The 24,666-nt window shown below is 44.0% G+C and overlaps 1 pseudogene; it reads left to right on the top strand.

The window, feature by feature from the left end:
• Nucleotides 1–7,026, top strand: part of LOC122468001 — a 96,759-nt pseudogene extending 89,733 nt beyond the window's left edge.
• Nucleotides 7,027–24,666: the final 17,640 nt, after the last annotated feature.

Here is a 24,666-nt window from a genome sequence, read left to right as displayed (position 1 = left end):
ATTCGGGGTCTTTTGTGGTTCCATACAAATTTTAGGATTGCTTGTTCTAGAAGAATGCTGGTACAATTTTGATTGGGATTGCATTGAATGTGTAGATAGCTTTGTGTAGTATTGACATTTCAACAATATTTATTCTTCCAATCAGTGAGCATGGAATGTTTTTTTCCATTTCTTTGTATCTTCTACAATTTCCTTCATAAGCTTTCTATAGTTTTCAGCATACAGATCCTTTACATCTTTGGTTAGATATATTCCTAGGTATTTTATGCTTCTTGGTGCAATTGTGAATGGGATCAGTTTCTTTATTTGTCTTTCTGTTGCTTCATTATTAGTGTATAAGAATGCAACTGACTTCTGTACATTAATTTTGTATCCTACCAGTTTGCTCAATTCATGTATCATTTCTAGCAGACTTTTGGTGGAGTCTATCAGGTTTTCCATGTATATTATGTCATCTGCAAAAAGTGAAAGCCTGACTTCATCTTTGCCAATTTTGATGCCTTTGATTTCCTTTGTTGTCTGATTGCTGATGCTAAAACTTCCAATACTATGTTAAACAACATTGGTGAGAGTGGACATCCCTGTCATGTTCCTGATCTCAGGAGGAAAGCTCTCAGATTTTCCCCATTGAGGATGATATTAGATGTGGGCTTTTCATAAATGGCTTTTATGATGTTTAAGTATGTCCCATCTATTCCGAATTTCTCGAGGGTTTTTATTAAGAAAGGATGCTGAATTTTGTCAAATGCTTTTTCCGCATCAAATGACAGGATCATTAGGTTCTTTTCTTTTCTTTTATTAATGTGATGTATCACATCGATTAATTTGTGAATACAGAACCAGCCCTGCATCCCAGGAATGAATCCCACTTGATCATCGTGAATAATCCCTTTTATATGCTGTTGAATTCAATTTGCTAGTGTCCTGTTAAGAATTTTTGCATCCATATTCATCAGGGATATTGGCCTGGAGATCTATTTTTTTTTTTTTTTTTGCAGGTCTCTGTCTGGTTTGGGAATCAAAGTAATGCTGGCTTCATAGAATGAGTCTGGAAGTTTTCCTTCCCTTTCTACTTTTGGAAGAGCTTGAGAAGGATAAGTATTATCTCTGCTTTCAATGTCTGGTAGAATTCCCCAAGGAAGCCATCTGGTCCTGGACTCTTATTTGTTGAGAGGTTTTTATAACTGATTCAATTTCTTCGCTAGTTATGGGTCTGTTCAAGTTTTCTATTTCTTCCTGTTTGAGTTTTGGAAGTAGGTGGGTGTTTAGGAATGTGTCCATTTCTTCCAGGTTGTCCAGTTTGTTGGCATATAATTTCTCATAGTATTCCCTGATAATTGCTTGTATTTCTGAGGGATTGGTTGTAATAATTCCATTTTCATTCATGATTTTATCTATTTGGGTCTTCTCCCTTTTCTTTGTGAGAAGCCTGGCTAGAGGTTTATCAATTTTGCTTATTTTTTCAAAAAAACAACTCGTGGTTTCATTGATCTGCTCTACAGTTTTTTTAGATTCTATATTGTTTATTTCTGCTCTCTTTATTATTTCTCTTCTTCTGCTGGGCTTGGGGTGTCTTTGCTGTTCTGCTTCTATTTCCTTTAGGTGTGCTGTTACATTTTGTATTTGGGATTTTCTTGTTTCTTGAGATAGGCCTGGATTGCAATGTATCTTCCTCTCAGGACTGCCTTTGCTGCATCCCAAAGCATTTGGATTGTTGTATTTTCATTTTCATTTGTTTCCATATATTTTTAATTTTTTTCTCTAATTGTCTGGTTGACCCATACATTCTTTAGTAGGGTGTTCTTTAACCTCCATGCTTTTGGAGGTTTTCCAGACTTTTTCCTGTGGTTGATTGCAAGTTTCATAGCATTGTGTTCTGAAAGTATGCATGGTATGATCTAAATTCTTGTATACTTATGAAGGGCTGTTTTGTGACCCAGTCAGTATGTGATCTATCTTGGAGAATGTTCCACGTGCACTCAAGAAGAAAGTATATTCTGTTGCTTTGGGATGCAGAGTTCTAAATATATCTGTCAAGTCCATCTGATCCAATGTATCATTCAGGGCACTTGTTTCTCTTTTGTTACCTTGTTAGCTCTTCTTGATGGATAGACCCTGTAATTATTATATAATGCCCTTCTTCATCTCTTGTTACAGCCTTTAATTTAAAGTCCAGTTTAATTTAAACTCCAGTTTGTTTTTTTTTTTTTTTTTACTTCCAGTAGCATGATAGATCTCCATATCCTCACTTTCAATCTGAAGGTGTCCTCAGGTCTAAACTGAGACTCTTGTAGACAGCAAATAGATGGGTCTTGTTTTTTTATCCATTCTGATACCCTATGTCTTTTATTTGGAGCATTTAGTCCACTTACATTCAGTGTTATTGAAAGATATGGGTTTAGAGTCATGTCTGTAGGTTTCATGCTCAGTCAGACCCTAGGTCTGTCTCCAGCCCACTGCTGGGGCCACAGTCGAACTGGTGTGTACATTATCTTCCCTTCTCCCAGAGGCAGGACTCACTGTGGAGTCGTGTGGCCCCTCTCTGGGCTACTTGCACACTGCCAGGCTTGTGGTGCTGATTTGATGGGATCTGGCCTATTAGCCAGGGTGGATCCGTAAGGTGCACAGGGGCGGGATGGGCAGGCTTAGCTCACTTTGTCTTGGCGGTCCCCTATGGGAGTGGCCCTGCAGCACCAGGAGGGAGGCAGATCCGTCAGAGGGATGCATCCACAGAAGCACAGCTTTGGGTGTTTGCACAGTGCAAGCAAGTTCAGTGATGAAACCTGGTTCCTTTTGGGATTTTGGCTGGGGGATGGGAGAGGGAGATGGCGCTTGCCAGTGCCTTTGTTCCCCGCTGAGCTGAGTCTGTCTTCCTGGGGCTCAACAACTCTCCCTCCTGGTGTCCTCTTGCCCTCCAGCTCTCTGAGCAGAGCTGTTGACTTTTAACATTCCAGATGTTAAGTCCCACTGGCTGTCAGAACTCACGAAGTCTGGCCCCTCTGCTTTTGCAAGCCAGACTTCAGGGGCTCTGCCTTGCTGGGCGGGCTGCCCCTCCACTGCCCCGGCTCCCTCCTGCCAGTCTGTGTGGCATGCACCGCCTCTCCACCCTTCCTGCCCTCTTCCCTGGGCCTCTTGTCTACACTTGGCTCCAGAGAGTCCGGTCTTCTAGTCTTCTGGCAGTTTTCTGGGTTATATAGGCAGATGTGGGTGGAATCTAAGTGATCAGCAGAATGAGGTGAGCCCAGCATCCTCCCATGCCACCATCTTCTCCAGATGTGACATTTTCATGTGTGGTATAAAAAATACCTTAAACACAACTAAAAATACCCAATGTCATCAAAATAAAATGCAATCAGCCACTGTCCTATAAAAACAATTACATTAACCAAGTAGTAATATATATGTCATATACTTATATGAAACATATTGTGTATAATATATAGTTTGTATAATATACAGTGTATAATAGGTATATAACATTTATTACATATATACACAAGACATATATTAGTAATATACAATATAAAATCAAATATTGTAATAGTAAAATATAATCCAAAATAAAATTAGAAAATACACCATGCTGAAATCAGAAGCCCATTAGAACAAATAGATTATAAATTTTTATGCAGTTTTATGCAGAATTGGATTATATTGTATGACCCAAGTGAAATTTTTTTAAATCTTTTTTTTAAAGTTTATTATTGACAGAGAGAGACAGAAGCATGAGCATGGGAGGGGCAGAGAAAGGAGGAGACACAGAATCCAAAGCAGGCTCCAGGCTCCAAGCTGTCAGCACAGAGCCTGACACAGGGCTTGAATGCACAAACTGCAAGATCATGACCTGAACCGAAGTCACATACTTAAATAACTGAGCCACCCAGGCACCCCACAACCAAGTGAAATTTGGAGAGCTTTCTGCTCTCCAAAGATAAATCCTGACTATATGTAAACATGCATGCTGATTAGAAGCCCTCTTCCCCAAAGTGAGAAGACCAAAGTGAGAAAGTCACTTTAAAATATAATAGGGGGGCGCCTGGGTGGCGCAGTCGGTTAAGCGTCCGACTTCAGCCAGGTCACGATCTTGCGGTCCGGGAGTTCAAGCCCCGCGTCAGGCTCTGGGCTGATGGCTCGGAGCCTGGAGGCTGTTTCCAATTCTGTGTCTCCCTCGCTCTCTGCGCCTCCCCCGTTCATGCTCTGTCTCTGTCCCAAAAATAAATAAACGTTGAAAAAAAAATTTAAAAAAAATATAATAGGAAAATGTAAAGCTTTAACAACACATAGGAAGATATTTTCTGATTTAGAAAATAGAGGATACATAATGACATAGGCAATGAAGAATCTGTGGATAAAATATTAAATTCTTACAGGAAAGAGGCTTATAACAAAAAATTAGACTATAGTAACCTAATTTTACTTTTGCATGGAGATACACAAAATTAAACTAAATGCCTTCAGATTTTTATTTTTAATAGGAGAAAATTTGATTTGCAATGAATTACTATATGCAATTAAAATGCAGTCACTATCTTCACTCTTTAATATTCTGAAAATTTAAGTTTTGATATATTTTATGACAATAGTTTTATTTTTTCATCTTTTTAATTTATTATTTTTTTAACAATTGCAAATGTTTTATTTGATAAGGGGTTAATATCTAAAATGTATAAAGATTAAAGATGGGCAGAGGTCCTGAATGGACAATATCCCACAGAAGACATGACCAACAGACACATGAAAAATGTTTAATACCACCAATAATCAGGGAAATTCAAGTCAAAACCACAACAAGACACCATCCCACACTTCCCAGAATTGCTGAAACAAAAGATAGAAGCAATAACAATTGCTGTTGAGGATGCGGAGAATAAGAAACATTCATGTCCTTTTGGTGGGATAGGAAACTGGTGCAGATACCGCAGAACGTAGCGTGGAGGTTCTTCAAAAAATCAAAAACAGAATTACCATACATCCAGCAATTCCACCACCAGGTAATTAACCCACAGAAAACGAAAACACTAATTCAAAAGGATACATACACCACTATTTTCATTGAAGCATTATTTACAATTTGCATATCTAATAATTTCTAGATTTGAAATCAACCCAAGGGCCCACTGAGAGATGAATGGCCAAAGGCAATATGGCACACAGCACACACACACACACACACTGAAATACTACCCAGCTGTAAAAAAGAATGAAGTCTTGCCATTTGCAACATTACACCCTATAGGGTATAATGCTAAACGAAATAAGTCAGAGAAAGACAAATACCACATGACCTCACTCATATGTAGAATTTAAGAAACAAAGGCCTGTGTCATCCGCCATTTTATGCAAAGCAAGGTGGCCTCCACGTTCCCAGAGCGTCCTCTCTGCTTCTGCCTCGACCGCCTCTTGATAACAGACATGTCTCGCCTTGAGCTGTGGCGGTGGCGGTGGCGGCTTCCACTGGCGCGGAGGAGGCGGCGGCCGGGGCAGCCTCCACGACTTCCGCTCCCCGCCGCCTGGCATGGACCTCAATCAGAACCGGGGACCAATGGGGCCCAGCCCGGGCCAGGGTGGCCCCAAGACCCCAATCTCCCAATCCCCCAATCCCACCACCAGCAGCAGCAACAGCAGCAGCCACCGCCGCAACAACCACCGCATCAGCAGCCGCCTCCACCGCCACATGACTCGTCCAAGCCCGTCGTTCCTCAGGAACCCAGCCCAGCTCCCGGAGTGGGCAGCGCTCCACCAGCCTCCAGGTGGCTCCAGCCACCGCGCGCCATTCCCCCGACCTCTGGGGCCCCCACGGGGCCAGGCCCCACCCCGAACCCGCTGCCCGCTGTCACCTCGGCGCCCCCTGGGGAGCCACCGCCTGAGCTGTCGAGCAGCGGCGTCCCCACCACCCCACCCCAGGCCGGGGGTGCCCCCCGCCTCCACCCGCAGGGGGCCTGGGCCCCAGTCCTAAGCAGGGCCCAGGACCCGGAGGCCGGAAAGGCGGCAAAATGCCAGACGAGCCAAAGCCCGGCAGCAGCCCGGGCCTGAGCACTCCTGGCGGCCACCCCAAGCCACCACACCGAGGCGGCAGGGAGCCCCGAGGAGGCCGGAGGCCGGCAGCACCACCCACCCTACCACCAGCAGCACCACCAGGGGCCCCCACCCGGCGGGTGCGGTGGCAGCAGCGAGGAGAAGATCTCCAACTCGGAGGGGTTTAAAGCCAACTTGTCTCTCTTGAGGAGTCCTGGAGAGAAAACTTACACTCAGCTTTGTTGGTTATTTGTTGGGAATCTATCTGCTGATATCACAGAGGATGAATTCAAAAGACTATTTGCTAAATAGAACTAGAGAGAACTAGGAGAAGTTTTTATTAACAAAGGCAAAGGATCTGGATTTATTAAACTTGAATCTAAAGCACTGGCTGAAATTGCCAAAGCTGAACTTGATGATACACTGATGACAGGTAGACAGCTTCGGGTTCACTTTGCCATACATGCTGCCACCCTTTCTGTTGGAAACCTTTTACCTTATGTTTCCAATGAACTGTTGGAAGAAGCTTTTAGCCAGTTTGGTCCTATTGAAAGGGCTGTTGTAATTGTGGATGATGGTGGGAGGTCTACAGGGAAAGGCATTGTTGAGTTTGCTTCCAAACCAGCAGCAAGGAAAGCATTTGAAAGATGCAGTGAAGGTGTTTTCTTACTAACAACAACTCCTCGTCCAGTCATTGTGGAACCACTTGAGCAATGAGATGATGAAGAAGGCCTTCCTGAAAAACTTGCACAGAAGAATCCAATGTATCAAAAGGAGAGAGAAACCCCTCCTCATTTTTCCCAGCATGGCACATTTGAGTATGAATATTCTCAGTGATGGAAATCCCTGGATGAAATGGAGAAACAACAAAGGTAGCGACTTGAAAAAAACATGAAAAATACAAAGGACAAATTGGAAAGTGAAATGGAAGATGCTTATCATGAACATCAGGCAAATCTTTTGCGTCAAAATCTGATGAGATGCCAGGAAGAATTAAGATGCATGGGTTGATGGGGGATGGGAGGGAGGAGAGGGTGGGTGAAAAAAAAAAAGATGCATGGTAGAACTTCACAATCAAGAAATGTAGAAATGTAAAGAAATGCAGCTAAGGCAAGAAGAACAACGTAGAAGGGAAGAAGAGATGATGATTCGTCAATGTGAAATGGAAGAACAAATGAAATGCCAAAGAGAAGAAAGTTATCGCCGGATGGGCTACATGGATCCAAGAGAAAGAGACATGAGAATGGGTGGAGGAGGAGCAAGGAACATGGAGATCCCTATGGTTCAGGAGACCAGAAATTTCCACCTCTAGGTGGTGGTGGTGGCATAGGTTATGAAGCTAATCCTGGAGTTCCACCAGCAACCATGAGTGGTTCCATGATGGGAAGCGACATGGTAAAAATGATGTTGGCTGATATCGGAGTACTCATTCACTTCAAGTGGATAAGCTATTAATCTCAAGGCAATATCCCACATGAGCCAAGAAGGAAAGCCACAACTTGTTAGACTCAGGAAGAGTCTGGGATCAGGTGAACTGTGTCCAGAAAACCAGTGAGTAAGAGGGCAGAGGAATGAGCAACCTAATTGTTGTTAATAAAGACATTTTAAAATCAGAAAAAAAAGAATTTAAGAAACAAAACAAATGACCAAAGAGAGAAAGAGACATTCAAAAATGCTCAAACTCTTAAATACACAGTACAAATTGTGCTGACAAATACTTAACATAATCTCTTCGTTTTATTTTATTTTTTCAATTCTTAAATTTTATTTATTTATGTTTTTTTAAAATTTAAATCCAAGTTAGTTAACAGATAGTGTAATAATGGTTTCAAGAGTAGAATTTAATGGTTCATCACTTACATAAAACACCCAGTGCTCCATTCCAACAAGTGCCCTCCTTAGTGCCCATCACCCATTTAGCCCATCCCCAACCCAACACCCCTCCAGCAAACCTCAGTTTCCTCTCTGCATTTGAGTCTCTTATGGTTTGCCTCTCTGATTTTATCTTATTTTTCCTTTCCTCCCCATGTTCATCTGTTGTGTTTCTCAAATTCCCTGTGAGTGAAATCATATGATATCATGATAATAGTTTTAAACTGAAAGCAGTTGTTAGTATTTTTTAAATCATCATTGTGTTTTGATCTTCTAAAACTGATCCATTATTTTATTATTATATTCTTATACATTTGGTAGTGGTCTGGATTTATTGTTTTTTTAAATAATACTACACTTAACAATACTAGTCACATGAAGTCCTGCAAAGATACTTAATGAGTTAATAGTAAAAATATCTAAGATTGTCACTATATTATGAGAAAATGTCAAACACACAAAATAGTCTCTTTCGAAAACAAGAAGTGTATTTTAAATACAGATAATTTGTCTTCATTTAAAGCCAATAAAATAAAATAATAATAAATTCTGATTTTGACATACTTGAAATATTGTATCATAAAGCGGTGTCTTTTTTGATGTGTTTTAATACACCTACTACTTACTTTTTCAATATTATTTAAATACCTTCACGTTATAGGAAAAATTAACCATTAAAAATTAATGAAAGTAGGTGTATAAGCTTACACTTTTACCCTTAGGCCTGTGGATTCCATATGTCTCTAACAGGTACATCCCATGTCCCCCAGCTCATTGGACTGGAAGGTCCTTATATCCTGTATATTCTTTTCATCATCATCCATGTGTTTATCTCTCTCTGAACTGTGCAGGGATTTCTTCCCATGAAACAACCCTGAGTCTGTAAACAACCCCAGAGCGTTATTTTGACCCACCAAGTCCTTTAAAGAACAGGTCCTGTTGTAAAGTAAGTAGTGTTAAAGCAGAGAATAATCCACATATCCACATGGGAATGGTCCAAAAAAAAAAAACAAACAAAACAAAACAAAAAACAAGACTCTGTGCCTCTGGGACAAGCTGCAGCACAGCCCCTTGCTGAGCCCTTGTGGCACCAAAAGGGAGTGTTTTCCTCACACTGACACCACCTATCCAGTCCTGAAGCCATGAACCTTGTTGGAAGTTCCTAAGGAAATTATCTCACCAAGGACATGCTGATGTACTCTAAAGGAACACTCACTCACGTGTTGCAAGATACTCAGGAAGGGTGACTTCTCGCTCCCCCTGCTGGCTATTGGGTGCAGTGCAGGATGTTGAGGACCCACTTTGGGACGGCCACGCATGCTCTTTCAGCTGTCCAGGGCAGTGCAGGATGTTCTGGGATCACAAGGAGATGTGTACCTCCTCCCAGTGGGGATGCTAAATCGTTTAAAAGCTCAATGTCCCAGTCTTTTTTGCTGATTGCACCATGAGTGATGCATTGCTCTAGCCATGCTCTAGCCACACTCTTGCCTGGAACATGCCTCATTGCTTGAAGCCACGACCTGGAGAGAAAGCGAGTCATCAGGCTTTTGAGTCATCTCAAGAAAATTGCCTCTGTGCCATGACATAATGGCAGTAATAATTTCAGCTCTCTGCAAAGAGCCAGCCATTTCCACCATCAGATTCTCCACTGGGTTTTTAACCTATTAGACACAAAGAATTGCAGCTCTCCTTGGGAGCAAGGTCTTCCTTGATGAACACAATATGTAGACTTGATCATAATCACAAATAACTGAAGCAAAAGAAAGTGGAAAATCTTCGGCTTGTCCTAATTTTGAAATTGTGGTCTAGAGATACTTCCAAAAACTCAGTAGTTATCTAAACAGTGGAACACAGTTGGTATACTTTGGAGCTTGTCAAGGAAGGAATAAAACTGTTTTTTTTTCTCATTTAGCAATTCCTTTGAAAAACTAATGAATAAGGTGGAATATTATACTCATGACCCTTTCTATTATGTTTTTATGCACAAGAAAATAATCTGCACTCATACTATGTGAAATATATCTGAAAATGTAATAATGGTAAGATATTTAAAATGACACATCTTGGATAACCAAAAAATGATTAAGAGAGAACAGGATCTATGCTTCTTTTTTTTTAACTTTTTTTTTTTTTTTTTTTTTTTTTACTGTTGAGAGAGACAAAGACAGAGTGGGAGTGGGGAAGGGGCATAGAGAGAGGAAGACACAGAATCTGAAGCGGGCTCCAGACTCCAAGCTATCAGCACAGAGCCAGATGCGGGGCTCGAACTCACAAACCGCAAGATCATGACCTGAGCCGAAATCAGACACTTAACCAACAGAGCCACCCAGGTGCCCCTGGGATCTATGCTTCTTAAATAAAGAACCTTATGAGTTATATTTTAAATTTATCCTTTCAAAATTCTGAGTGTTAAAACTCCTTGGGACTTTCTGGTAAGCTCAGAACAACATCTGTTTTTCCCTCAGATTGTAAGCAAGTCAATATTTAAATTGGTAATTCTGTGTCCATGCATGTCCACAAATCAGCCTGGTGGCATTCCCATGATAGAATTCCCTACATCCGCCCCTCTCATGCCTCATCTTTCCAAGAAGAAAGGTTCCCACCCTCCCCCCATCCCGCCCACGAACTAACCAAAGCATTCAACAATGGCAAAGAATACAGCCATTCATGGGCTTGGGCCTAGCTACCCTAGCTACAAAGCAGTAACAATAAAACTATTTGTGCACACTTGTGACTGTCTGAGACCATGGACTTCAGAACCACATGGACCCAGAAGTCATCTTGGCCAGCAAAGGAGAATGCGGGGGTTCTCACTGGCCATTTATATGGACCTTGATCTTGGCAAATAAGAAACCACCACAGATCCAAGTCCCAGCCAAGAAGGAGTGGGAGTGATGCAGGGAATTTTTGCCTTAAAAAGAATTGTATAAGGAAGTGTAGGAATGCTGAAAATCCTATTCATGAATGTTTATGGAAGGAGGCCCAGCTAGAGCTTTAAAACATGCATCACACTCTTTCCCCTGGATATAAGACAAGCAGAAAAAGGAATTTAAAGTACACGGATGAAGATCTTAGGTAGAGGGTGATCATGGAACCCCTATAGGGATACAGGATAGAAAGTTCTTACTGCACTTAGGCCATTCACAAATTATCTTTTCTCTTCATGCTTTACACATGCAGAGTTTGATCTCTTTACGTTTTTTCCCTACTTAGTGCTGATGCAATTTCAGACATTGAACTAGAGAACTTAAAGTTTTTAATACTTTATTGCAATAAACCTCAACAAGAGAAGCCAAAAAATGTTTCCTTTCCTCCAAAGTGTGAAAACCACTGTCCTGGGGCAGGAAGTGGTCCTGGCAAGTGTTAGACTCCCAATTTCAGTGATGGTTGCTATGTCTGTGAAATTAGCTTCAACTTCTACATCCTGGTAGATTTGAGGACTCTTCTGCTTCTTACAAGAGAGCCACACTGAAGTGAACATATCCTCTGAGGAAGGGGAATTTGGGGCCCCTTCACTAGGAAGAGTGTGGCATGGACATTCTCCTTTCTCTCACATACAATAAGCTTGTAACTCCAAGATTTCTTTATTCAAGAGGAAATGTGAGCATCTCGTCATCATTTAAATTAGCATAGGAAGTAAAAGAACCAAATAACAACTCCTAGGCTGTAAAAGAAACATGACTTTAATGTAATATTTAAACTAAACTAGCACTTACTAAATATCACCCCTCCAAATAGGTAAATAGGCCTCAGAGAACTGAAGTCAGGGAGATGGATGGGATCATTTCTTCTTCCCCTGGCCTTCAAGAGACCCCAAGAAGAAGCTCCCAGTGTTCTCCTTCACCTCAGAGCAGGGGTACTGGTGCCCCCAAGCATCTCAGCTGTGTCTCCACAGCCGAGGAAGAGGTTACACTGCCAGCTTGGACACTCACTCACACCTGAACTTGATGATGGCCATTTCTTCTTGGCCTTGACAGATCTGCTGGCTCACTAAGATCAGGGCTCCAGCTGACAAGACAGGATGTAGCTATCAGAGTGACACCTATGAGCCTATCAGGAATCACCTTAAGGAGTCCTTTCCAGTGTCTGACCAGCAGCTAACGTCCAGGTACTCCAAAGGTCACAATGCACCAAGGTCTAGGGCTGACCCAGGGAGCTATGGACACAGATTCTCTGGACTGGCCACCAGGGAGAGTCCAAGCTGCTCTCCACCATCTCCTGCTTGAGCTCATCTCACCTCTCATTCCCACTGAGTCTCTCTGTGTCTTGGAACCAGGCCCCAAATTCTTCCTTAGGGTTGAGGTTGTAATTATTTGCAGCCATCTGAAGCAGCAGGATCTCCCTCATTGCTTTGTATTCCTGGAGCCAGAAGAGAGAAAGACAGGATACAGACAGGACCTCATGGGGGATGCTATAAGGTCTTGTGGGGTGTGAAGAATGGGACAGTGGATAGGTCCTGGGTCTTTGCATACATGGGAACCCTCCTTTCCTCAATTCCATCCAGGCCATACCTATTCTCAGAGATAGGTGTAAATAGCGCCTCCTCAAGGAAGTTTGCCTTGATCCCACCCCTTCCCCCTTAACCCCAAATTTCAGTTGGATGGGTCTCTTCTGAATACACATAAAATATGGGATGGAGTCAGGGAGTAATCTGTTTGGGGTGGGGCCATGTCTCTGATTTCCACTCCCCAAACTCTCCCACAGGAAGTATCACAGCTGTTCACCTCATTCCTTTTCTTGAGGTTGATCTTTCCTCCCTGGAAAGCAGACAATCAAAACCCATCAGAAAGAGCCCAGTAGCCATTCTGAGCCCCCTATGCCAAATGCTTCTCATGTTGCACTACCACCAGGTCCCACAATGGGGCCAGGCACACACAGAAAACAGAACAGGGGCGCCTGGGTGGCACAGTCAGTTAAGCGTCTGACTTCAGCCAGGTCACGATCTCGCGGTCCAGGAGTTCGAGCCCCGCGTCGGGCTCTGGGCTGATGATGGCTCAGAGCCTGGAGCCTGTTTCCGATTCTGTGTCTCCCTCTCTCTCTGCCCCTCCCCCGTTCATGCTCTGTCTCTCTCTGTCCCAAAAATAAATAAACGTTGAAAAAAAAATTTTTTTAAAAAAAGAAAACAGAACAAGGACTTAGGCCAGGTGCTGGGTCCAAAGAAGGGGGGACATGGGGACAGAGGCTCAGGGACCTTATAACCCAGCCCTTTCTGATGGTATACAAAGAGGCTGAGGCCTCAGGCAAGAAAAGACTGCTCATTCACTTAGTTGCTTCCTGACATGGATGGGCCAGATTTCAGTCTCCCCCAAGGTGCCTCATATGAGGAAGAGACTGACCCCAGCTCTGTCAAAAGCTTGTGCGCTTTGCAGTCAGGCAGGTCTGCTGATTTACCAGCCTGGGGAACCCAAACCAATGTCTTATGCAGAGTCTCCTTTCACATCACTTAAGATGGGCATGATTTACCAGCTCACAGGAGTGGCTGTGAGGCTCTCAGGAGAGGAGCTTTGCCAAATTCTGAGCTCAGGGCTCTCTGCTTCCAAGCTTCATTAATGGTTCCCTGCTTAGTCCCCAGGCTCACCCACCTCCAGATAATCCTCCATTGTCAGGGGGAGCATCACCAGGCTGGTGAGGGATATTTGAAGGAAGGGGACAACACCCTGTGCCATTGTGGTAAGGGTGGGATGAGCCCTTGCCCTCAGGAAACCCCACAAACTTCCAAAGAAAAATCCTTACCCTCAGCCTCTTCACCTACCCCAGGGTTCCCACATGGACCAGACTATGTCCCTTAGCAGCTGCCCCCCAACTCCCTTTCCCCCACCCTCCAAGAACACCAGACTCCTAGTCACAGTATATGTGGTCCTAGGCCCCTCCTTACCCCCAAATCCATCCTGCACCCAGCTTTACAGACCATCTTCCGGTTACTTCTAAAAGAGGATTTCAGGCACTGTGACAAAAGGAGTCAGAACTAAAGTGAGAAGCTGCTCCTCTCTTGATTTGCAGTCCTCCTGCTGGGAGGGGGAGCCCCTCCTCTCACTCTGAAGCCCCTGCCCCATGCTCCATGAGCACACTTACTTCCTGCTGCTGATTCCTCTCTTGGGCTTTCTGGGTGTTTATCTCGGGTGCCTGGAGGGTGCCTCCTGGCAGGGTTGAGGACAAGGTTAGTGAGGCCACACTTCCCCCTCACCCAAATTTTCCTCAGTACTGCTGTATTTGGCCACTTGACATGTGACCTGAGTCATCCGGTGCCAATGCTACTTTAACATCCCAGTGTGCCCTGATTCTAGATCAATCCCAGAACAAACACTCATTCTGTGTGTGAAGTAGGGCCTGTGGCTGGGCCTCCCTGAACTTGCTTCTTCATCTGAAAAGTGTGAGAATTCCACCTACCTCACAAGGCCTACTGAGGACCCAATGCCATATTTTTTATCATCACTGGTCTTGCTCTTACACATCAGATGGAGCAGGACAGAAAGATCCATACATTCCTTTCCTCCCTTGAACCTCATCACCACTTGGTGAGGCCTGCACCACAGAATTGGCATCCCTCCATTTCCCAAATGAGGAAACAGAAGTCCAAATAGGGGAAATAAATTTTTCAGGGGTTCACAGATGAAAGGCCACTCTCTCCTTTTAGTCAGAGACCCTGTCTCAGCTGCTCTTCCCCAGTCTAAGACCACCACTGACCAGAAATCCTTTCTTCTGGGCTTTTGAAGTATGTCCAGGCCCCTGACGGGTCAAGCCATTGATGGAGAAGAATAGGGTGTCTTGAAAGTCTGATTAAGCAGTAGCTGCCTGCCTTATCCCATTTGGAGTCTCTGTACCCAGATCAAAGCCAAAGTTTGATCCTCTCCAAGCAACAAGTCCTCAGGACATTCCTCAGCTGAGCAGTCTTCATTCACTCAGGAAGGAAACCCTTAAAGTGCTAACCTCTAATTGACAGAGAAGAGGATGACAAGACACTTTACTACCTTATTTACATGAAACTTCTCATACCCATTCAGGAAGGATCCACTGTGAATCCATCATTTCCCCAGACATTTCTCATTAGCCACTGAGGGCATATGTCAGTGTCAACTAAGCACTTAGGTGAGAATCCTATGATTGAATAGCAGTGACTGCTGTAGGGGTTTAGTGTGGAGTCAGAGAATGCATACATATCTGTCTCTGTCCAGCCATTTGAACACAAGCATGGAAAGGCTTTTTTTCCACCGGATCCATGGGAATCCCCTTAGAGACGCCCTCTCCTTGGAGATGTGCAAATAAAAGAAAAAGCAGAGTCCAGCCTTCCTGAGAGCAGACTGGGCTGGTTTAGGAAAGAAAGGAATCCCTAGCTGTCTCATCCACTCAAGAGCCTAGAGGAAGATTAGTGCCAGCAGGATAGACCCTCATGGAAGCAAGAGACTAGCTAATGTTGCCAGCTAGACAGTCCTGCCAACACCATTATATCCTATGACCAGGGACTCCCAAACCTCAAACTGTCCCCCATTTGTCCATAGACCACACAGGTCCTTCCTCCTGTTAATTCAGAAAAAAATCTATAATTAAACAACAACAAATACAAACATTAAATGAGAAACTAACGAAACCACATCACACCCATTCCCCTTTCCCTCTCAGTCCTCCCTCTGTTTCCAGACTCCCAACTTCCACTCTACCTTGGTCATCATTTCCCTGCTCAGTGACTTGTCTTGACTACACAGCTCCTTAAATTTTTCGTAGCTCTCCCTGAGAGGAGAAAAAAGAAAAATTTAGGAATAGCATGGAGGATAGGAGTGCCAATCCCTTTTATTTAAGAACCAAAAGCTTCAGCTGAGTGAGTGTTTTCACTATGTTCCTCTGAGCACTAAGGTGTGTGTGGTTGGGGAGGGGAGCTTTCATGGTGGTCACCTGGGGCCTCAATTTCCATTTCTATTGAGCTTCTCTGTGTTGCCTAGTTTTTGGTTTTAATGGGCTTATAGTTCTGCTGCTACAAACACTGGAAAATCTCCAACTTAAATCAACCCAGTATCTGACCTGTAAGAGAACTGATTCCTGAAGCAGAACTGGTGGACTGAGGACCCAGAGAGTCTAAAGACCCCACATATCAGCCCAGTCTCTGCCTCCAGGGTTTGCTGCCTCCCAGGAGTTCCCAGCTGACTGAGGGAACAATGGTAGAAATAGGAGGTCCCTAATTCATCCTGGTCCTCTTGTGGAGAGAGGTAGATACCTGGAAACCTTCCCCCATGTGTTCTTCGGAATGCAAATCAAGGTGCTCTGCACAGCAGAGAGGATGGCATGCAATGAGTAGTTCCTCAGAATTTGGCACTCTTGGAGAGGAAAGAGGTATGCTGTGAGGTGGGGAGCTGGAGCCCTATTTCCTCTAGCTTTAGTCGCCTCAGTTTAAATCTCCCCTCCTGGATGAGACAGATGCTTGGGGAGTCCTGGAAATGCATATTTAGGGCCAAAAGAGTAACACTCATAGGGAGGATGATTTTGTTCCATTCAAGGAAGAAACCAGGTAGGAAGTCCACCACTGGGACATAGGAGTCAAATCCGGTGTGCTTCTGGCAGGAAAGGCCTAGGGACTGTGGAGGGGCTCAGACCATGGCAATGAAAAAGTGAAGAGGCAATTCCCAAGATTCCAGAGTAGGACTCCACTGGAACTCCCCCAGCATACCTGGGCCACCTGGATCCAATGCTCTACTACCCTGGCCCTGTCCTGGGCAGTCAAGCACGGGTCCCTGAGGCAGGTGGTGATGACACAGTTGGTCACACTTTTGAATGGGTGATGGTGTCACAGACCATGGTTGCCAGATGCTCATTGCCAGGTTTATCCCTCTCGGACCAAGTGGAGCCCAGGCAATGACTGGGCACCACCTTCTTGAACAGCTCCTGGGGAGCAAGGAGAGTGTCATTGGGCACTGCCACAGCCTAGATCAGTGCCTGCAGTCCCAGGAAGTATTCACTGGTCAAACCTGGAGCTCAGACCTATTGGGAGTTCCTAGGTTTTGTTCTCTGCTCACTGAGGGCATACAGCATGGAATGACTCATGACCCAGTACTGGTGGTGAAAAAGGGTTCTTTTGCATCCAGCGCCTCCTCACTAACTCTGAGATTCCAGAAAGTAGCTCAAGTTTGTTCTTCCCAAGGGGACATCTTCCAGCCATCCTGATCACCCTCTGCTCTTTCTATTGAGATGCACATCCTTCTGTGACAACTACAACCATGGCCTTCTTTGTCTTGCTTGTAATTTAGTACACACCAGGTGCCTAATAAGTGCTGAGGCTGCTGAGTTTCCTGGGCATGTGGGTGGCAACCCATGGACCTGGCTGCACACAGGGAGTGTTCCTCCTTCACCAATTGGGCTAGGCCTTACCCAACTTTCTATCTGTTCTACCACATTTAATCTGCACAGCCAATTTTTGCAGCAAGGTGCTATTAGTGTCCATCTCTACTGACCAAAGTGGACAGTAAAGGCTCAGGCGTTTAAAAAGTTACACAAATCACACAAATGGCAAGCGGTGGAGCTGGGACTTGGACCCAGATAATAAGTCCGGATCAGGAAAAGGCAGGTCTGAGGCAGCTGATGGCAGAGGGAAGTCCTCCCTTGACAAAAGGAACCCAGCTGCTCACCACATCTATTACTGTTAATTGCTTGGCCACCAGCTGGGGAGGGAAGACCATGAGGTCAGACTTTTCCTCAACTGGACTGTTCTTACTTGTTACATGCCAGGAGCAGGAGGCCTCTGAAGCTGGAGGTGGCTCTGTATTTATTTTCATAGGTGGAGATGAAATTCTGAATATAGCTGAAGGTCCAGCTGACTCCAGTTCAGGACTTGGCACCTATAGCTGATGTTTGCTCTTGCTCCAGCACTAGAGCTGTTGATGGTGTTGATGGTGGCTCCATCACTAAATGTGGTAGTAAAAATAAATCTGGAACAATCTCTAAATCCAGGGTTGGCTCTTGTTCTGACTTTGCAGTAGGCTGGGGAACTAGAGTTGGCAGTGGAGAGGATAAAGAGAAAAGTTCAACAATATAACAGACTTTCCATGTGTCTTTCCCAAAACAGGAAGGATCCCACTGTCTTTAAGGGAGTACCTAGCACATGAACCCTACCCTAGAATTTTTTCCCGGACTGAAGTCCCTCTTACCCTCTTGCTCTGCCTCAAAAGGCACTAGATGTTCCAACTGGACCACGAAAAGTGGGTCATGGCACTTCAGGTCTAAGCCAAATTGGCCTATATGTATGCCATCTTTAAGTTTAACCATAGCAGGGTCTGCCAGTCATCTGTAAGTATTTATCTGGCCAGGTGCCTGAGATGGGAGACAGGCCACTGGAGGAAGCATGTGTGGAACAGAGTCAGAGGCCTAGCCTTTTGCTCCACACCATGCTTCCACAACCTGCTTCTTTGGGGCTGAGGTCAGACTCCCAACCACTCTGTGGCTCTTTTTAGCAATGTAAGTCATGGTCAAAAAGCAAATCTAAAAGAGATCCTGTGTGCATCTCATCTTCCCACTGACACTTGTCTCCCAAAGAGTCTGAGCATACTCCTATGCACATGAGCATCAGAACTGAGGTTTATGACATATTTGTGGGCAGGCTGTTCACCAAATCTACTATTCTGGACCCCAGCTGTAATGGTCAAGAGAGGTAGGTATGGACAGGCAGGGAGTGTAAGATGGAACTGTGGAAACGATGAGTCCTTCATGGGCTGATTTTTTTTTTCTTCATGGGCTGATTCAGCCCAGCCTCCCCTCTGATCCCAGGGGGCTTGAGGCCCCATCCAGAGTTCCCTAACTCATTTTCTCATGCAGTGGAAGCCCTGAGATGCCAGCCCTCCATGGGAATCAAACATGTGTGAGATCAGGGTACTACCAGTCCCTCCCCAGGGGCTCCCTTACAATCCCATTTTGTTGTGTGCAGACAGTAGATCCTCTTTCTAAGCCCAAAGACTATTCACAGTTTTAGTTGTTCTTGTGTTCCTTCATCAAAGTCTGAATATGGGAAGACGCATCTGTGTCTACAGAAGGTCAGGAGAGAATCAACAGCTAATGTACTGAGAACATGACTGATTATAATATCTAGTATGACACTCTGATTCTCAGAATAGAATTGAGGTCCAAGGATTGAGTCTGCTTCATTGAGTTATCTTAGTGTCTACAAAAATGCCTGCATTTAGTAGGTGTTTAATATATACTATTTAATGGATGGAGCCCAACCAGAACCTTCCCAGATATATGAGTGTGACTGGGGCTCCTCTGCCTGCCCCCAGAGAGGTCCAATCTGGCTACACCAAAGGCAAGTACCAGGAATAGTTAGAATCTCAAAACTTATTTGCAAATGGGAAACCAGTTTGTTTTCCATGTTCCTTTCCAAACTTACAGAGGCCATAGGCCAGGGAGGGACAAGGCAGTGAGCTCCTTCACTGGGGACAGAGAAATAACAGACATGAAGATACCCAGCATGTCTAACAGCCCTTTGTGCAGCGTAGGGTACTAGGTAATCACCTGCCATGAGTTTATCCCATGATGTCCTACAATGATATTTATTCTTTTACCAACCTACTTTTCAGGAGAGCAAAGTGAAGTTCAGAGAAATACATTGACATTCCACAGACACATGATTCTATGGGGGGGGGGGGGGGCAGGCACTCACCTATTAAATAGATGGTCCAGGATCTTTTGGGAGCTGGTGAAGACCTCATAGGGGTTGAGGAATGTGGTGATGTAAGTGATGTTTCTACTTGGGCGTGCTGGTACCAGAGACGTGCATTCCATGAGTGTTTACATTGTGCAGGCCTCATCCAGGCACAATGTGGACTCTTTTTCACACTGGTGTACAAGAGGAAAATATAATCAGCAGCATCATCATGAGACACCAGGAAGATCAAGGACTAGAGCTCAGACAAGAAACTCCCATCACCTCATGAACTTGTGCAAGACGCAGGACCTGAGTGCCCACATCATAAACTGTTCTAAGCTTTAAAAGTACATCTTGATTTGAGGGGAATGATAAATAATTGATACCTTCAAGGCATTTTGTTAGGTGAAAACAGTAAAACCTCTATGTGTTAATATCCTGTTGTAAGAGAATTATCCCAGTGAGTCTTCAACAATATTGAAGGAGGATTAGGGATTTCCTGTGATTTCTCAAGATTATGCACACCAGAACTGAGAAGCATCTAAATAATAGGCTGCATGACATTCCCAATAAATAATCTGAGGCTTGGTCAGCTCCTGACAGGGATGGGAAGGATATGGAATAATCATATTCCTGGAAAGGCCTCAGGAGTTGCCAGATTTGAGTCAAGGATCTGGGCCCACCCCAGGTATCCTGGGGTCCTGGCTGTGGTGACCTCCTCTGTGCCTATACTTTAAAAAGACCAATTTTGGCCTTTGTTGCTGGCCTGATGCATCTGTCCCTTGTCTAGGCAGATGGAGTAGTTGAACCCATTTTCCAGCTCCTAAACAACTTCCTGGGTGGAGATCTGTAGAGACAGAGCCCATTACCAGGCCAGTAGGCATTAGAGGACTTTCACCCATACTGCGGTTGTATATTATGGCACACCTAGCAAATCAATACAGACTATTAGGACACTGAAGATGTAACCTGTAGAATTGCTAAAGTGGCAATAAAATCGACACTTTTCAAGGTCCAAGAACATGGAAAATCTAAATCGGTGACAAATTATTTTCCTTATTATTATGAGATATTATGAAGATGCATAAGGCCAAAGTTTCTGACCGGGTGGGCCTATAATGATTTTACATGTTCTGTCACATAAATTGCAAAGAAATATACATACCGCACTAATCCACCCCTACCCTATCTTGTAGAAACCACCATACCAAGAGTGGTAATTTATAAGACTTGGAAAAAGTCTGCAAGGACATTTGAGCTGATTGATACACTGGATATCTGGACAGGTAGTTAAAACAATCAAAGCAATAATAAAATGCAAAAACAATATACATTTTTTAACTCTTCTAACATGTATGTGAAGAGTGCATTTCTACTCTACCATGTGGCTGGTGGTTTACATGGGGAAGTTCAGATTGATTTGGGAATAGGCCTGTGGAGTGCTCATGTGGGAAAGCCCTGGGAGGGCCCCAGGGGAGTGCCCAGATTTGATTCTGGGTCTGGTCCCACCCCAGTCATCCCAGGGTCCTGGTTATGGAGGTCCCTCTACTTTTGTTCTCACCTCAGGTCAGTATTGGACAGTAATGGTGGCTTGATGTACCTGCCCCTTGTCTGGGAGGATGGAGATGTTGAACCCATCAGCCAGATCCTCGATGATCTCTCTGAGTTCTGCAAAGACTGTGCCTGGTAGCTTGGCCAGAAGGAATAAGGGACATGTCTGGACACTGCCACTGGGAGATACTTTCAAGAGAAAATCTGTTCCAAAATTGGGGCATAGTAGGGAATCTGCAAAGAACTCTAGTCAGGGAGGAAACAAGATAAAACTTGTAGGTCTCAGGACTAACATATGGGTAGAGGAACTCACCTCATGAACCAGCCATGATCTAAGGCATGAACAAGAAAGACCCACCAGGCTTCCAACATCTACCAGCTTCTTCCCAGGAAGGACCCAACCCTAATTCCTTGTCTTGTCGCTCCCCAACACACACATGTGATGAGGGACAAGAAGTGTGGAGCTGCTCAGGTAGAACCACGATTTTGTCCTGGCCTGAATTGGCCTGCCATGGTCTCTTCTGTTACCTTTCAGTGTCTTCTCCAAAATGACCAGATACTTTGGGAGTCATGGCTGAACCAATATCTACAGTAACAAAGACAATTCTCATTCTGAGCTTTCCGAGCCCAGATCTGAAACCAGGGAGACAATATTGGAACATCTAACTATCCTCCACTCAAGTGTCTCCACTCAAGTGAGATGAATAGGGGGCTGTGTCTGGAATGTGGGTGATTGGTTATCACAGTTCTAAGTTCTGTTGAGGTCTAGGACCAAAGATGTGAGATCACTTTTTGAAAATTCTCTTACCAGGGCACCTTCTTTGAATCAGACTTACCCAAATCCCCCTAGGGGTGTTTATTGCCACTTCTCATCCCCCATGCCAACTCCTTAGCCATAAAAAATTAGTCAAAACATCCCTCTTTACAGTTCCCTGAAGATGTAATGAAGATTCTAGCACTGAGAAGACAGAGCTAAATTTGGACCTCCTTTGTCTTACTAGTTCTTTCCCCTGAGAAAATCACTGTGCCTCTCAGGTCCTCCCCAGTCTCCAAACCTGAACAAAGAGGACGAGGATGAGTCTAGAACCTACTTTCTAGGGACCTCATCAGGTGTATCTGAGATACTATCTATTCCACCTGTGGGATGCTGTCATATGTGTCGAAGGCAAAATTTAGTGATTGAAGAATTACAAGAAGGAATTGGAATATGACTCAAAACAGACCTGGGTTCCAGCAGTATGATACTGGAATAGTCACTTCCATCATTTTTAGGTCATTAGGTCATTTTACGTCATTAGGTCATTCCCTCATTTTTAGGTCAGACCCATGAAGGCTTTGTAAATCATGGAAATTCAGATATTGTCATCCATGGGATAAAACCGTTCAATTGTCTCATAATAGAATGAGACCCATGTACGTCATCTCATCTTATGAGGTGGGCCACCTCCACAAAGGCTTTCAGTGATCCCCACCTCTGATATACACATCCTTGGGTAACCACTAAGTATTTAGAAACTGGCTTCTGCGATCTAAGCCTGCCCCTCCTGCCCCCGTGCACCTTGCCTACCCACCCCAGCTAATACGCCAGATCCCCAGCATCACAAGCCTGGCAGGGTGCAAGTAGCCCAGAGGAGCCACACCACCCCACAGTGAATCCCGACCCTAGGAGAGGGGAAGAGAAGGCACACACCAGTCTGACTGTGGCCCCAGCGGTGGGCTGGGGGCAGACATCAGGTCTGACTGCAGCCCCGCCCACCAACTCCAGTTATAGACCACAGCACAGGGGAAGTGCTCTGCAGGTCCTCACCACGCCAGGGAATATCCAAAATGACCAAGCGGAAGAATTCCCCTCAGAAGAATCTCCAGGAAATAACAACAGCTAATGAGCTGATCAAAAAGGATTTAAATAATATAACAGAAAGTGAATTTAGAATAATAGTCATAAAATTAATCGCTGGGCTTGAAAACAGTATACAGGACAGCAGAGAATCTCTTGCTACAGAGATCAAGGGACTAAGGAACAGTCACGAGGAGCTGAAAAATGCTTTAAACGAAATGCATAACAAAATGGAAACCACCACAGCTCGGCTTGAAGAGGCAGAGGAGAGAATAGGTGAACTAGAAGATAAAGTTATGGAAAAAGAGGAAGGTGAGAAAAAGAGAGATAAAAAAATCCAGGAGTATGAGGGGAAAATTAGAGAACTAAGTGATACACTAAAAAGAAATAATATACGCATAATTGGTATCCCAGAGGAGGAAGAGAGAGGGAAAGGTGCTGAAGGGGTACTTGAAGAAATCATAGCTGAGAACTTCCCTGAACTAGGGAAGGAAAAAGGCATTGAAATCCAAGAGGCACAGAGAACTCCCTTCAGACGTAACTTGAATCGATCCTCTGCACGACATATCATAGTGAAACTGGCAAAATACAAGGATAAAGAGAAAATTCTGAAAGCAGCAAGGGGTAAACGTGCCCTCACATATAAAGGGAGACCTATAAGACTCGTGACTGATCTCTCTTTTGAAACTTGGCAGGCCAGAAAGAATTGGCACGAGATTTTCAGGGTGCTAGACAGAAAAAATATGCAGCCAAGAATCCTTTATCGAGCAAGTCTGTCATTTAGAATAGAAGGAGAGATAAAGGTCTTCCCAAACAAACAAAAACTGAAGGAATTTGTCACCACTAAACCAGCCCTACAAGAGATCCTAAGGGGGACCCTGTGAGACAAAGTCCCAAAGACATCACTACAAGCATAAAACATACAGACATCACAATGATTCTAAACCTATATCTTTCTATAATAACACCGAATGTAAATGGACTAAATGCGCCAACCAAAAGACATAGGGTATCAGAATGGATAAAAAAACAAGACCCATCTATTTGCTGTCTACAAGAGACTCATTTTAGACCGGACGACACCTTTAGATTGAGAGTGAGGGGATGGAGAACTATTTATCATGTGACTGGAAACCAAAAGAAAGCTGGAGTAGCCATACTTATATCAGACAAACTAGACTTTAAATTCAAGGCTGTAACAAGAGATGAAGAAGGACATTATATAATAGTTACAGGGTCTATCCATCAGGAAGAGCTAACAATTATAAATGTCTATGCGCCGAATACCGGAGCCCCCAAATATATAAAACAATTACTCATAAACATAAGCAAGCTTATTGATAAGAATGTGGTAATTGCAGGGGACTTTAATACACCACTTACAGAAATGGATAGATCATCTAGACACACGGTCAATAAAGAAACAAGGGCCCTGAATGAGACATTGGATCAGATGGACTTGACAGATATATTTAGAACTCTGCATCCCAAAGCAACGGAATATACTTTCTTCTCGAGTGCACATGGAACATTCTCCAAGTTAGATCATATACTGGGTCACAAGACAGCCCTTCATAAGTTTACAAGAATTGAAATTATACCATGCTTACTTTCAGACCACAATGCTATGAAGCTTGAAATCAACCACAGAAAAAAGTCTGGAAAACCTCCAAAAGCATGGAGGTTAAAGAACACCCTACTAACGAATGAGTGGGTCAACCAGGCAATTAGAGAAGAAATTAAAAAATATATGGAAACAAACGAAAATGAA

This window comes from Prionailurus bengalensis, chromosome B3 (genome assembly GCF_016509475.1).
Source record: "Prionailurus bengalensis isolate Pbe53 chromosome B3, Fcat_Pben_1.1_paternal_pri, whole genome shotgun sequence".
Classification (NCBI taxonomy): Eukaryota; Metazoa; Chordata; class Mammalia; order Carnivora; family Felidae; genus Prionailurus; species Prionailurus bengalensis.
The sequence above is the reverse complement of the archived record's forward strand: the minus strand, read 5'-3'. Positions and strand labels throughout refer to the sequence as shown.